The 16,600-nt window shown below is 38.8% G+C and overlaps 1 protein-coding gene across 3 annotated transcripts in view; it reads left to right on the top strand.

The window, feature by feature from the left end:
• GRM1 (glutamate receptor, metabotropic 1) overlaps positions 1-16,600 on the top strand; it is a 202,331-nt gene that overhangs the window by 9,188 nt on the left and 176,543 nt on the right. The gene's annotated exons all lie outside the window — the stretch shown is intronic.

Here is a 16,600-nt window from a genome sequence, read left to right as displayed (position 1 = left end):
GGATACAACTTAGACTTTTTTAAGTATTTGTTGTTTTTTTTTTATTTGTTTTGTTTTGTTTTGTTTTAATAGCTTTAGGAAATTTACTTTTCTGCTTTATCATGCTGGTTTTTTTGATCCTTTTGGTCTTCGGCTTTCAGCCTCATATATTTCTGAGTAGTCTCCATGTAATTTGTTAGTATTTCACTCTTTTAGCTGCTCCTTTTAATTTCCTTGAAATTAGCTTTCTCATTTTTATATAACTTATTTTGTTTTAAATTAACTATTGCTATTACTGATTTTTTATTTCACATGCAGCTTTTTCTGTCCAAATATGACTAAAGTACAGTCACAATTACAGACTATTTTTTGGATAGTTAGGTCTTAATAAGGCCTTGTATACTGCTCAAGACTAAATCAAGAGTTGCTACTTCTTTTGTGAGTTCAATGAGCAGATAAGTAACACACATGAAAAAGAAATCAATACACAGTATGTAAGATTTGCCTTCATTTTCCATTTTCTAACCTACAGTCTGGCAGTGCTACATACAGAGCCAGGGTGTGTTAATAGCATTTTGTGACACGTGGGGTGCTTTTTAATGAAAAGTACTGTGCATCACAAGCTGTCCTTTCCTCTTGTGACATGCGACTACCTAGATGGTTTATGTCTATCAAAGACGAGTGTGACAGATATTTCATTTTACTGAAAAATCATATTGTGTCTTATACAATGCCATGGCCCTCTGTTTGAACAATTTCTATTCGTATTCTCTCTTGAATGTCTTTAAACAAATGAATTTCTTAAAGTGTATTTGAATTATATTAGCAGCCAGCAATGATTTATAAGTCCCTTTGAAATTTGATAGAAATGTTGTAAGGATAGGCATCTGGCAGTTCTGGTAGGCAAAGCAGAGAAGGTCATGTCCTGCGCTGGTGCAGAGAGCAAGTGTAGCTGTAGGGCTCTTGATCCAACGCTCATTGAAGTTAGTTGGTGGTCCTCTGTTGAGTGCAATGGATCCTGAATGGGGCTCAGCATGGCCATCAGGTGTTATCTTTTCAGGTTACGGAGCTGACAATCCTCGGAGAGCACTAAAAATCCACAGGGCTTGTGAATCCCACAGCTAGAAGGATTTCATAGTTAATTGAAAGTGGTGTAAAACTGTGTGACGGCAAACTGTGTTTGTTGGATTTGCATAGATATTAGAGGATATTAAGACACATAATTTTTTCCTTCCAACTAGAAGGAGGCTGAATCTAGTTCACTTCTTCCCATACAAATTCCCCAGAGAATTTAACTCTTCTTTCTCTTTGCAAATTGTTTGAGGAGCCAACTTTCATTTTCTTAAATGCAGTCACAATTTGCAGTTGTTTGACCAGCAACTTTCATCCTTATTCATCTGTGGATATAGATGGATTTGTACGAGCTAGTAATTCCCCAAACATTTATTCAAACAAAACTCATCCTGGCAAACAGCAATAAGAACTAGGCATGAATACTGCTGAAGTGACAGCTATTTGAAATCTGAATAAGCGTTCATAAATACTTTCTTAGAATGTCTGGCCACGCTCCATTGAACATTGAATGTCTCCTCCTATGTGGAGTAGAATATAAAAGATAAATTTGTAATTAATTGTCAGGAAGTGAAAGAAACCTTTCGTGCTTATTTATATAAGCCTTTCTTACCCACATGGTGCTGTGGAGAGGCTTTAGCAAATGGAAATTTGTCATGTAGACCCTCGTGCTGGGTATTGAAAGATGGTGATCCTCCTAGTGAGAATGTATTTCTCTGACTGCAAGCTCCACGTGCGTAAATCTCAGCCCCTTGCCTGAGCAGCAAATATGTGAAACTGAATCTTGACAGTGCTGTAAAGGAATGCTATCAGCATTGCTAAAACTGGTAGGATGATTTGAGAGACTGGAAAGTTAAAATCCACTCCTACTGAACTGGTCAGAATGGGTTACAGCAGTGGGCTGACAGCATTCTCTCAGAGGATGTCTTTATTTGCCAAGCCATAAATCCCTGGAAGGATAAACTCATATTCAGGATCAGATTAAAAACTCTACCGCTATATGAAGCAAAGTGCTGAGCTGGGACAGTCGCTCTGCTGGAACAAAGGTGTTCAAGATTTTGAGAAGGGGGGATGAGCCGGGCAGCAGTCCCGGCAGCCTGGGTATCACTTAGCCACAGCACACCATGCGGTAACTTCTTCAGCTAAGCCACCTGCCTTTTCATTAGTCCTTTCTTGCTCCCTTCCCCCTCAAAGCACTACAGTTGTGGTCCTCAGGTGTCACTGCATTCGCTTGTGAACAGGCTTAGCCTTCCTCTTTCACGTGCATGCCTGCCCGACTCAAACCATTCTTTGTCCACTGTCAAGTTTGACCAGGACTCCAACATCTGACAGCTTAGTCTGTGCATACCAAGTGACGCGGTGCCAGTGCCGGTCTCCCAGAGCCAGAATTCCTCCTGCTTCCCACGCAGTGCCAACCTGCAGGTGAAACTGCAAGAATGACAAAAAGGTTTTCCAGGAGCTCCTTCTGGATTTGTCACTGACCTCAGAAAGAGATGGCCAATATTCTGCTAAATACATGCCCCTAACCATGCCTGCAATGGTGTCCTCCAATGTTGGCATCTTGCAAAAGGGTAGGATAAGGATGCAGTAAAAGTCTAAGTCTGCAGCATGAGGACAGTAATGTGCAAAACTGATGTTATGAAGTTGAGTGAGGCAATGAATATTGATTTCAATATATTATGGAACAGCCAAAAATGGACAGTGTTGAGTTGTGCCAAAAATCCAAATGCAAAAGACAAATGAGCTATGCCAGACAGCTCTGCCTACCAAAACAGCAATCCCCAGAAAAATAGTAAGTTGATGTTTCAGGATTCAGCTGACAAAAAATGGCAACTAAATTAAAACCAATCAGTGTCGCTCTATGGAAAATAGGTCTTCTCAAACAAACCTGATTTTATTCCCTGATGAAAGTGCAAACTTGGTAGCTACAGATTACAGTGCGGATGAAATATCTTGGATTTCTGTAAGGCACTGAATTAGTATTACAGGATATTTTTATTAAAAAAGCACTATGCAATGTCAGGAAAACAGACGTCACGTAAATTAAAACTCAGCACACTGACCTCAGCAAGTAAAGAGTGACCATCAAATGAGATTATGTCTACTGCATCGCACAGAGCTTGACAAAGGATCTAATGCTTCACTGTCTTCATCAATGATATACAAAGCATAACTGCTGACAAGATATGCAGATTCGTGAAATGGCAATTAATGGGGAGAAAAGGGACGATTCAGATCTCTTGGTAAGCTAGGCCCAGTCTAAGAAAATGCATGCTAATACAGTCAAATGTCAACCATAAATACAAGAATAAAGCACATGTGCAACTTACATAGGAGAATTGTGTCCCTGAAAGAAGTCCTAAACATACTATACGGTTATAGAGGAGCTGCATCAAAAAAACCCCAACCCAAAATACAAAAAGCTAACGTCATCCTTGAGAGAGTGGGAACTTTACCTCAATCTAAGGATTATTAGTATTAATTTTGCAGTTCTTTGTTCAGTTCTGTTGTCAACATTTTAAAAAGAAAGTTAAAATATTGGAAAGAGAGGGATAAAACTCTAAATGATTTGAGGGCTGGAAAAAATGCCTTATAGCAGGGATCTAAACCAGCTTAGTCCGCCTGGTTTGTCAAAAAGAGATGCAGCTTGATTTATCAAAAAATGTTTCATTTCCTCCAAGCAAACAAAGCCGGTAGGAACTACAGGGCTCTGTATCCTAATGGTTAAATGCATAACAAGCACCAATTGCTGGTAAGCCAACAAATTCCAATTAGAAAAAAGACAAACATTTTTACTTGTGACGGTGATTAACCACTGGGACAGGTGACTGAGGAAAGTGAGACGTTTTCAGACTTTTGATGTTGTCTAATCAAAATTTGCTGCAGATGTTCCAGAACAGTTTTATTCGAAATGCAAGTCACTGGACACGGCGCAGTGGGATCTGGAGTGAATGTATGGGCTGGCATTATACAGGTGGTCAGATATGAGGAGCTGATGGTTCTTTCTGGCATTAAATCCTATTCATTTATGGATAGCTTTGATTACGTAAGCAGGCAGGAAAAACCTTTCATTTAAAGAGTAGCTTAACATTTGTGTGTTCGCTCATCTGCTCAGCTGTCTCGGAAAATTCAAAGTATCCTGTGCTGTTGGTACTGATTGTAGAAGAAGAGAAACTCAGGATGAAATAATCCCCTCAGCCAAATTAAGTCCACTGTTGCAATTTACATGCATTATTTTGAGTCAGTATTTGTTCCCTTACCAGCAGCTGGTGCTTGTTATGCATTTTACCGTTAGATTACAGAGCCCTTTAGTTCCTACTGTTTTTGTTTGCTTGGGGGAAATTTTCGGTTTCATGCGGATTTTATACTGCACTTGTTCTCTTACTTGTGACATAAATATTGGCCCCTGTGACTCAAGAAAACAGCAAGTTTTCTAAAAGGATGCAGTGACATTTTTCTATGGTCTCATTAACTAGAATACTACTTTGCACCTAAAATGATATAATTCATCTGACAGCCCATGCAAAATAAATTAAAAAAAACACTAGGAAGAAAACAAGAAGTTGGCAGCTAGGGTAATTAACAATTTTAGCCAGCAGTTTTTCTAGAAAGGAATTCAGCAGTGAATTCTGTGAATATTTGTTTTAATTTTAACAGAGAAAATATGGACATTGATATTTTCTGGTTGTTTCAGAACACAACCAGCATGATATAGATGCTATCCCTTCATGCAATGAACATTTTAATGTGCTCTTACAAGGCAATTTGGAGTATAGTCATGTCTGAAAAGTCATTGTCCTTGTCACACCTACTTGTGCCTTTTCTACTGAGTCCAAATATATATAAGAAATAATGTATCCCACTTTTGTCATAGCTGTGGTCGTGCCTGTGAAGTGTTAAGCAGAAATGTGCTGGTACCACAAATACCCAGTCACATCACCGCTTTTTATAGTTCAAATCCTGAGGACCTATGAATAATAAAATGCTCTTTAAAATTCTGGCAATACATCTGTATTTACATTCAGAACTATGATTCGGCTTTAATGAAGTTAGTGGGAGATTAGCTATCGACTGAAATTTATCCATACATCTGACTCTGTGGAAAGATCCTTTAAGGTGCAGAATACTCTGCTTGATCCCAAAAGGCATGCGAACACTAGCGTAACTTTAAGCACTTGAATTATGGAGGACAAGAATTAATCATACACTTACAGGACACAGTTTCTGGAGATTGCTGACATCACAGCAGTGTCCAGTGCCTTACAAGATTAGGCACGATGTGCTTATCTCACATTAAAGACAGGCTTTCTACCGATAAAGCTAACATTTATAAGCCTTGTAAAGGTCTGTGTAGTGGGTTAGGCTAGGGGGAAACCAAACAGCCTCAGAACTGTGCATATCAGAGGATTACGAAAACTGATGAGTGGGTTGACTAAAGGCTGCAGCTCACTGGAGAAAAAGGGCAGTATTTAGGATGTGCTGCTTCGAAGAGACAGGTAAAAGTTAGTTGCTGCTGTCTTTCTTAGTCTAAAGTGGAGTGCAGAAATAACTGATTAGCTTGGCTATCTTTTCTAATTTTGTAAGTAGAAGATCAAGGTAAGTAGGCAGCTAACTGAGTGCTGAAACTTCATTGTATTTGCCCATGTAAAAAATAGGATTTATTTTTAAGTATTTTATTTGTTTTGCTTTTATTACTCATTTGCTAGAAACTGGATTACACCAGGGCAAATGTCACCTGGATTTTTTTCCTCTCTCTTTTTTAATGAATACTTCTAGAGTGCTGGTTTGTATGTGCTTAAATTCACAAGCTCAGACAGCTCTTTTATCATAATACATGCAGAAAAATAACATGCAAAGCAGAAAAGGAAAGGAACTACTGTGTCTCCATCACACAGAGACTTCCCTTGTGAAAGGCTACTGGCTTTTTGGTATTGCCAGCCTCCTTATACCAGTACAAACTTTAACTTCCAAGGAAGCTATCTTAAATTGTCTAGCCTCTAACAAATACTAACTTAAATTTCAGATTACACAATATTTTGTGAAACAGAAATTTTTACAAAATTACAAATTACAGCTCATATTCAGAATAAGCACTATGCATGCTTCATTGCTTAGTAGGCAGGTTTCATTGTCTAGCCAGCAGAATACAGAAGGTGACTGGGAGCTGCCACGAAACAGCACTGGGTTGCCTTGCTTTGGGGAGAAATTTGTTGAAATGAAAAGATTATTGTAGAATCATTTCATTTCACTGAATCAGCACCTTCCAAAGGGGGAAACATCCTATAGGAATCTTCTAACCGGCTCTGCCTCTAACTCTGGGTCTCATCATCCCATCCCCTAATAAACACAGCCTGTACCTTTCTGTACCAAGTTCTCCTAGTCTTTCCTACAGCTTCCTGTTCCAGGCCTGTACCTCAGAAGCTGTATTAATACCTAGAACAGTTTCTAAAAAGCTCAGTTGACTATTTGTTGTGTTCAGAAGGCATTGCACACACTTATTGCCAAATCACTCTTCTTCAGTACTGTTCTTTTCATGTTTTTACCATAAGCCACCGTATTTCAGTAATTTGAACAACCAGGTGTAAGCATCTCTGGACCATACAGAATTGATGATCATGCCCTCAGTCACTGGGAAGTACATATTCTTTAGACCGAAAAAAAATAAATCTGTCTGAGCTGACCTGCAAGCTTAGTTTTCAGACAGGCAAAGAATTTGAAGAAGGCTTTGTAGTCATTACAATTAGATCATAATTAACCTTTTATTACTGTAAATTATTTTAATCTAAAAGTAGAATTCACTTTCAACCTGATTCCATTGATGTCAATGGAAGATTTGCCACTGATTTCTGTAGGAAGATGTTTTGGGTATAATTATTACACAATTTCAATGCAAATGTACATGCATATGAGGAAAATGTACATGTGTATGAGGAAAGAGGCTTATAAAACAGGGGAGCTGAGGGAAAGCCTGTACATCTTACTAATAGAAACTATATTTCTTCAGTTTGCCTTATTTTTATGTAGAAAGATTTCAGGGATGCATTCTAAAAATGTAAATCTTTATAAAGAATTGCTTCATGGTAATGTACATTTGAATTTCCGCCTCCAGGAAAGTTGGCTTCATGCTGGTACTAATTACCTTTGTGGTGACAAAGGCCATTGTTATTTAGAATAAAGGGAAAAGGATGTTCACCATACTGTAATCAGGAGCACCAACAGGCAAAGGCATACATTTTAATGAACAAGAGCGTGGGGATGACGCACACCTGCAAGCACAGATGTTTTACCCTTAATTTCTGCAACTTTGATTTTTTTCAGAGCATTTAAGTTCTGCCTGCATCAAGGAGTTCTGCCTCACTGCTAATTAGGGAATAGATCATAGTAGATGACCTATATAGATCGATATTAGATCTATATAGATCTAATAGTAGACAAGAGGGATCCAAATATGTTTCACAATTACATGAAGAAAACAAAAAAAAAAGGGGATGTTTTACCTTAATGCTAACTCAACTTGAAATGGTGGTTGGTTACAGCTCAGCTGTAGAGATAGGTGGATATTATGGAAAAAAGTACTTTGGACAACTTAAATTATTTCAACATTAAAAAAATGTTTTATTCTGAGGCGCTCTTAGTAAGAGCCAGGGAGGGAAACATGATGGTGGTTCTTATTTTACATGTTATCTCACTGATCACACTAACTGGAAGAGATTCTGGATCAACTTTTCCTCTGAGAAGACGGGAATACAATTTTGTGAAGCATTCCTGTCAAATGTTACACTGCTGTATTTTGTAAGAACTCTTTCTGTGTTCGTTGTTCCAAGTGGTGGGTTGACCCTGGCCAGCAGGCAACTACCCACACAGCCACTCACTCACTCCTCCCCACCCCGTACCAATGGTATGAGGAGAGAAAATATGAAGAACAAGAGCGAGAAAACTTGTGTGTCGAGGTAAAGACAGCTTGATAGATGCAGGAAGGGGAAAAAAACCCCAAGTGAAACAAAGGAAATTGCTCACCACATCTGACAGGCAGACCTACGCCCAGTCAGTCTCCAAACAACGACCCCCTTGGAAGTCCAAACCCCGCTTCTACCTCAGTTTTTATTGCTGAGTGCACTGTCATATAGTATGGAGTAACCTCCTGGTCAGTTTGGGTCAGCTGTCCTGGTTGTGTCCCCATCCAGTTTCTTGCCCATCCCCAGCCTACTCACTGTGGGGGAAGGAGAGGGCAGAGTGGGAAAAAGAGAAAGCCTTGGTGCTGTGTGAGCACTGTTCAGCAGTAGCCAAAACATTGGTGTGTTATCAACACTGTTTTAGCCACAAATCCAAAGCACGGCCCCATACAGGCTGCTATGAAGAAAGTTAACTCCATCCCAGCCAGATCTAGTAGATTCCAGCTCAAGAAATACCATATTTCAGTGATTAAAACACTCTCCTGTGTGAAAGATATATTTTCTTATCCTCCTATGTCAAAATGGAAGCTGTATTGCCCACTTCTCTGATGAGTGCTCTAAATGCTGAACTGCTTGACTTGAACTTTTATGTCTGCAGAGGCCTCATGGGGTTTGTAATGTCGGCATACCGAAGTTTTCACAACTAACACATTAGAGTTTATGGCATTAGCATTTCAAACTGTAGTACTCAGAAGTTTGTAATATTACATTGTAATAACTACTTAGAAGTGTAATATTATTTAATCTAGATTTACAGCCTAGAGCACTCTAATGGACAGTTCCCAAGTTGGATGCTTCATGCTTAAGTAGCCTGGATATCTGTGTGACTGACTGTGCTGACAAGTTACAGGGACGTGTTACAGATAAATGACATTTGCTACACTTGCCTTTGAAAGTTTCTTCATTTTTAAGATATTCCCAAGTGTTCTACAAACCGTGATTGAGAACTTCATGTTTTGAACTTCATGTTTTGAACATGAGAACTTCAACTGTTTTGAAATCGGAAACATATTTTAGGAATGCAGAGTAGAGGCAGAGGTCCAACTTGGATGCCTCTTGAGCAGAAGTTTCCCAAGATACAGTCCAACTCAAAATCATGTGATTCTTCAAACATCTTCTTCATGGACACCCCACATTGTATAATTGTGTGTGTCCACTTAACCCATTTTAAAATCCAGCCTGGTAAGTTCCGTAATACGAATAGTTCTCTTGGAATGTCATTCTAGAATTTAATTCTTTCTACAATTAAAAGCTGCTGCTTAATGCTTTGCTTTTGGTTCTTGCTTTGGAGGTTTGTTTTTTTTTTAATCTGAGAAGGAGACTGAGCCCTTGGATAGCTCACTTTAAGTAACACCTTCCTGCCTTCCATGATCTTGATGGCTACTCTTTGAAACTTCACCAATTTTTCAATATCTTGTAGTACTGGATATTACTGCAGAAGCAGTCATACTGCTGTCAGATAGAATGAAGGTAGTATGATCTCTCTGTTGCTACAGTATTGCACTTATTTACATAACTAAAAACCAATTATGTTATTTTTTTAGCCACAGCATTACCTTCAGTGCTTATCTATTATAATCCCCAAGCCAGTAACTGTATTCCATGATGGAGTCCAAGATCCTGTATGTGCGGCATTTTTAGTTCCTGAGAGTTTAAATTTGTGTGTGCATTTAGCTGCATATTTCTTTTTCTATGCCCAGTTTACTGAATTACCTAGATCATGCTGCATTAGTAACTTGTCTCCCAATCCTTTTGTCATTTGCAAATGTTATTGGTAATGCTTTTGTATTTTTGTTTTTTCAGGTCACTGATTAATGTTAACTAGTAAAATCTAAGAACAGATCGTTATGGGACACAATAAAAAGACACCCATTCAATGACTGTTCCTTCACTGCAAGTATATGTTGAAACCTACCAGCCAGATTTTAATCTATTTTATGTATGCAATACTGATTCTTATCATTCCACGTTCATAGCCAAAATGTCATGTAAAATGAAGGTAGATGTCCTGTAGAAATATAACTGTATTGCATTATTACTTTTAATAACCAAACTTGTAAATCCATTGGTAAAAGATATTTTAGATAGCCGAATTTGAAAGATCTAGTTTCCGCATACACATAACAGTTGGCACCTGTTATACTGCCCCATCCCCTTAATTTTTTTCCTACTCAAGATCCATGTCAGCTCCTGAGTTATTTTGTCCAGAATGGATGCCAGGCTGACAGACCTGTAATTACGCAGGTTAACTCACTTATCCTTTTAAAGTATTGTGCAACACTACTGCCTTTGTTGCAGTCCTCTGGCACTTTACAACTTCCGCCAGCTATTGAAAATCATTTCTAGTAGTTCCGAGAGCTCGTCAGCAACTTCTGTCAGAAGTTATCTGAACACATCCATTTTAAAATGCCTGCCTTTTGGAGCTGCCACTTGATTTCCTTCTGAGTTGGGAAGGGAAATTACCATTCATCATCACCATCAACACCGTCATCATCTTCTGGTATGTATACATTATCTGTCTCTTTCCCAAAATACAGAACACAAAAACTTGTTGAATGTTTCTTCCTGTTCTGCAGAATCCTTTCTAGCACTGACCCATCATCATTATCCTTTATCAGTATCCCTTTTTTCTTTTCTTTTCTGCAGTTCCCAGCTTCTAATGTTTCTCTGTTACCTTTTGGACTCCCATACTACTGACTGTAGCCAAATGGCATAGTTTCCTTTTTTCAAAGACAGGAAGGCCAGTTCAGATCTAAGCAAAGAATGTGGCTGGGAGGGCTTACTGGGAAAGGCAGAGGAAAGCACAGCTCTGCTGCCCAGTTTGTCCGTGCCGAGTCTGGCAGGCAGGGCTGGTTGGTGTCATTAAGGGCAAGAGATGACATATGAGACAGTAGCTGCTGCTGCTGTGGGAGTGACAGCTCCTGAGAGTAGTGGTCAGGGCCCCTGCCAGGAATGACCAACCTGCTGCTCCATAGCTTTCACCTAGCCTTACATCTCAGGGCCTCTCCTCCCTTCTGCTCATGCTTTTGACAAACTTTGAGTCAGCTCCAGCGACAGACCTCCCTGTGTAGCAGATGCGTGTTCAGAAGATGGCAAATCTGTGATGGTGTTGCTCAGAAAGATTGCCCAGTCAACATTTGGGCCACTTGAGTCATTGTTGTGCCTTTAGCTGTGCCTACAGTTGGGTTTTGCATTGAAGAAAACCATATTTTGTTTCTCAAGGATAGTAAGTACAGCAGATATCTCACGGGAAGTGTCTGTTCTCAGTGTAGCGTTATGACGGGTCTCAACTCCATGAGACAAGAAAGAAAAACAGTCATTTGTGATTAAATAAAAATTTTTAACAGCACCCCATAGGTAAGAGACAAAATAGTTCATCCCTCTCTTGTTGTATATACATACATGAACATACAGAAGTGCTTCGGATGTTTTTCATTGACATATTGTTTTGTGTTCATTAATCTCTGCTAATATGGATATCCACTCAAAATAAAACATTATTTAGGAGGGGGGGGAAAACCCAACTAATCCACTCAAATTAAAACATCAAGATGAAAATAGCTTGCAGAGATCTCAAGAAATGTTAAGAAAACCAGAAACCTTTCTGCCTTTGACTTTCTTTAGATTTGCTAGATTAGAGTGCAGGCATCATGTCAGAAGAGCAGCAGTGCTTGTGAGAGAGCATTTATCAAGTGCTAACAAGAGGATGAAGGAAAATTGAAATGCCTTTACAATCTTATTCTTCATTAAAAATGAAGTACTAAATTTTCCACTAATTCTTTTTGACGGATGATAATCTGACAGAGTTGACACCTATAACAAAATGTGACTAAAGTGGATGCAATTCAGGAAGTGATGTTTTAAATTGTTTTTTCCTAGCACTATGATGTCCGTGAAATAGATAATTCAGATTTGGAATTTTTTTCTTAAATCAGTTTATCTTTGACCATCAATACTTTTTGTTATAGGCAGACATCTACCTACAAAAATAGCAAAATCATTAGCTGCTTAGATTGTAGGCAAAATGAAGTAATTAATCTGATTAACATTGCCAAGGACAACTGTAGCGTCTAACCTCTTTTCCCAGGCAATGTGTGAGGTGACATTTTAAAGCATGAGTTTGTTAACAGTCTTTTCTGTCTCAAGTTGGATTTTTTTAATTGGAGATGCAAACATTATTTTATTATAACTGTTGGTGAGATTTAACATAAGATGGAGTGCTATGGGGGGAACTCTTGCAACTTACTTCCTTGTAAAATTTCAGTTACAGCTGTCTTTGGGATGTAGGGTTGAAAGCAAAGCTGGCAGTCGTGTTCCAATAAGATATTTCAGAGGTATTTCAGCAATGTATTTCAGATATAATTATTAGTCATGATGTTTGTTTGCTGGTTATTGAGATAGACTCTAATCTATGGCTGAGAAGTGCCAAGTGGAACTCATTGCAACAACAGGATTTAAGTCCTGATAAAGGTCCTGCTGTTCCTGAGCTTTTCTTTAGATGTTATGATGAGGCTTCTCTATCACTTACTGAGTTCAAGTGATTCCAAGGAAAGCATCAAACACAACTGCTTTTAGAGAGCAGTACAGGGCAAAAAACCGCAAAGCCGCTGCACTAGTTAAGAGGCCAACGAATGCCTCCATGAAGAGAGGCGACTCTCCCTGGGCAGGTGTCTTAGCAGTATGCCGCCAAACATGGTCCCAGTGCCGTTGAGAACTTGGCTACTCAGTTGTCTTTCTGAGTGTGGGTTTTTTGCCCACAACTGAATGAGTGAGTAATCTTAGGGAGCAGAGAACAGAGAGGACAAAAAGAATCATCAGATACAGTTCCTTTGGCTACAGACTGCTATGCAATAAATTATTTCAGACGGTTCCTCTATATTAATTCAGTAAATAAACAGTTTGCCTGTTTTTCTTTTTTTAATAATTGCAGTAAGCTGTCAGACGATGTCTTAAACATACTATCTTTAAATATTATCTTTAAATAAGAAGTTAAATTTACCTCTAGCAGAGTCTAGTGATTTACATGTTTTATCAGAGCCTGTTTTGTTTGCTTTCTGATCTCTTAATTTTGTTTTTAGCATGTCTTATTGGTTTGATATGCCCTCTTTGTAAGCTAAGGAAGATGCAATAAGACGGTTTGGAAATATTGCCGTTCTGTACTGTAAGAATTCTCATAGGCATCGTATAAGCCTGCAACTCTCAATTTTTTCAGCAATCATTTGCTTGAGCCTGTTTTTTAAAAATAAAATCAACAGAAATTCACTCCAGATAATTTCACACTTTTTTTAAAGGGGCTCCATATAAAAGTTCGGTTTTAAGTTAATAAGAGCTTGGAATTTCTCAAAAAGCACTGACCTAAGATTAGGGCAGGCAAACTACTTCGCTAAAAATGGAAATCCTTATGCAAAAATGCTATACCAATAGTCATCAGCTGAAATAAAGCCTTTTCAGGGGTCAGAAAAAAGAATACAATGATATACCTTTCACTTCAACTGACCTTTAGCAGACTTCAGAAGCTTCTTGCAGGGCCATTTGTCTTTTCTGATTCCTTGGTAATCTTGCCTTGGCTGTTTCACTCACCAATAAGATGTACTTCACTGTCCTCCAGAGTTCAGTAATGATTTCTGGGGGTTTTATACCGCTCTTAGATTTTCCCACTCCGTACATTGAGTTTTTTTAAAATTAATTTATCTCAGAAGAGATAATCAGTTTATCTCCTAGGCTCCCAAAAGCCTATGAGCATGCCTTGTCAACTATGCATTTTCACTTTTAAACATGCCCCCCCTGTACTCCTGTAACTATCACGGCAGCACAATCTCCTTGCCTCTGTGTAGCCAGTGCGCATCCAAAGAATATATAGAGGGATGTTGGAACCAAGAAAGGCAAAAGTTCAAAGACTAGTGTTGCTGATATTTATTAAAATCTCCAAACTTACACAACTTTCATCCCTTGGCCTTTCTCTGCATCAAGTTGCAACAGCATTTTTAAAAATGTCAAAAATATAAGCCCTAAGTGCCTGTTCTTGCACTTGTGTGTGCACGTAACTCCTGATTCAAACAGTGAAATCTGCATCCTGAAAACAGAGTAGATTTTGGCCCTCACTGTGTCATTTAGGGTGCTTTCCAACAGCATATAAATAGTCAGGTTATTAAAGCTGAAAATTGAGGTCTGCCTAAAGCGTCTCCTTCTCATAATATGTTAATATGCATAACCATATGCTTTTCTGATTATATTAAAACCTGGACAGATGTATATGATAAGACTGTAGTTCCTTTGAAAATACCATAGCAATGTGGGAGACGTTTTTAAGGATAAAACTAATCTTAGACACAAAATCTCATACACATAAAATGCAAAACCTAACTGTTGTTATGAAGGAGAGAGGACCATAGAAGCGTCTAACAACTCACAGTTGTCCCAGTAATTCCTGTCATCAGGCTGACATTTCAAGAGCAGCCTTCTGCATTTGTACTCACCCTCCCAGATGCATCAGAAACACCCCCACCCCCGCCTTGGGTGGGGCTGCAGTGACGGTGGAAGAGAGGCCATCGCATTAACAGAATAGAGTCAGGGCCAGACAGTCCCTGGCAGGCACCTTTCGCTCTCTGTCCGTATGGGAGAGTAACAGCTTGGAATGAGTTGCTTTGCATTGCTCATGGAAGTTGTGCATATTGCATACATGAGGGAGCTTCTTATCTCCTTGTTCCTCTGGGTAAGTGTCCTAGAGGGGTTTGAGCTGAATCCATAAAGGAAATATGCTGAAATCTGTGACAACAGTTTGCGTATGATCTTATTTATCACTAGCAGTCTTTTCTCCCTCCCTTACCTGTTGATATTTCGTCTGTGTAACCAGGAAGTCTTGAGCCAGATCCTGATGGCACCAAAGGAAATGAGCAGTGGCTAGTTTCAATATTACCTTCTGAGGCTCCAGTTTCAAAGGAGATGATAGAGAAAAATTTGCATTCAGCCCATATTTTAAGTAAAAACACTGTTCACTATTTATGTAACACATGGATGGCGAAAAATATAGCAGCATTTTAGAAATAGAGAACTCCTGCTGATAATGAAACAGCTAAACACTTTCTGTGCAGTCTAATTCCCCTAGCATGTAAGTGGGATTTGCCCAGTCCCTGAGCATCTCTCTCTCATGTAGCACAGACTCACAGATGCCCTGAGCTTCCCCATTCCAAGCAGCTGTGGGTTTGTTTCTGTATACAATCACATACTTACAGAAACATTGCTTGTTTAATCCAATCTAATCATAGCATCTAATAGGAGAGGGCTTTTCAAAATAGCCTCTCTAAGGCTACCTTTAGTAGTAAAAATTTAGTAAATTTCATTTACTTAAAGGTGCCCTGTAGGATCACCGCATCATGATCAACTTCTCAAGTAGGCAAGTGCATGCAAACCATACAAACAAACTATTCAGCTGCATGAAAAATAGTGCTAAGAAAGAAAACATTTAAAATTAATAAAAGGGACATATCAGTGCCATCCAAAATGGTATGTGACTGGTATATCTTAGTTATGCCTTAAGAAGAATTGTTAGCTTCTTTCTACAAAAGTATGGGAAGCTTTCTATAGCTTAAAACATAGAAAGTTTTCTATGTTCTCTTGGTGAAATCTTGGTTCTGTACTAATAATCATCGAATCTAACTTAAATATCTTGCTCATTATGGAGGAGAGGGAGATTATGTGGGACTCATACAAAGGACTACGAGGTCTTCACTTAAGTGGTGGAAATGCTTTGTTGGAGAGAGAAAGAGTTTATGAGACCTCAGTGGTATACAGAATTTGCAGTGACCTCTGCACTGCTGATTTTTTTCTCTAAGAAGACCTATTCCTCTTCTCCAGCTATTTAACACTTTTATGAACCTTTTATGAGCTTGCTGTCATAAATAGCCCTACTGTTTTATTTTGTTCTTTTAACACTTGACCAACTTAACACCTATGCTTAATACTAATTTGTGCTTCTGAAGCTTAATGGCAATGCAGAAAAGAGAAAATGAACTTTTCAGTCCATCTGCAAAAAAAAAAAAGAAAGAAAAAAAAGAAAGACGTTAAATTGTCCAGTATAATTAGAAACTGAAAATTTGTTTATTTTTGGATCTCACATGTGTTTTGGTATCAGCACCAATTCAGTCAATTGTATTTGGATTAGATACAAGAAGCAGATGATATCTGGCCTGAAAACTTTCTATGCGTCTGAAGGATTCAGTATCTTTTCACTGTATGTTGCTTACATCTTGTCACAGAACATTATGTTACTTCATACCAGAGGCATGTTAGTGATGCTAGGTTATAAAATGCCAAAATGGAATTTGTAGTGTCTTGTGCTTTTGGATCATACTCCCATGGTGCCCAGTCAGGGACTGATTTTCTAATATTCCCAGTTGTAGAAGTACATCCGTTGAACTGCTGTACTCTTCTTTGTCAGAAGTACATCTTCTTGTTGCTGGAGAGAAATATATGGAGTATTTTAGTGCACAGATGTCATGGTTTAACCCCAGCTGGCAACTGAGTACCACACAGCGCTTGCTCACTCCCCCTCCGGTGGGATGAGGGAAAGAATCAGAAGGGTAAAAGTGAGAAAACTC

The sequence above is a fragment of the Pygoscelis adeliae genome, unplaced genomic scaffold (assembly GCF_000699105.1).
Source record: "Pygoscelis adeliae isolate BGI_AS28 unplaced genomic scaffold, ASM69910v1 Scaffold300, whole genome shotgun sequence".
In the NCBI taxonomy this organism is placed as follows: Eukaryota; Metazoa; Chordata; class Aves; order Sphenisciformes; family Spheniscidae; genus Pygoscelis; species Pygoscelis adeliae.
The sequence above is the reverse complement of the archived record's forward strand: the minus strand, read 5'-3'. Positions and strand labels throughout refer to the sequence as shown.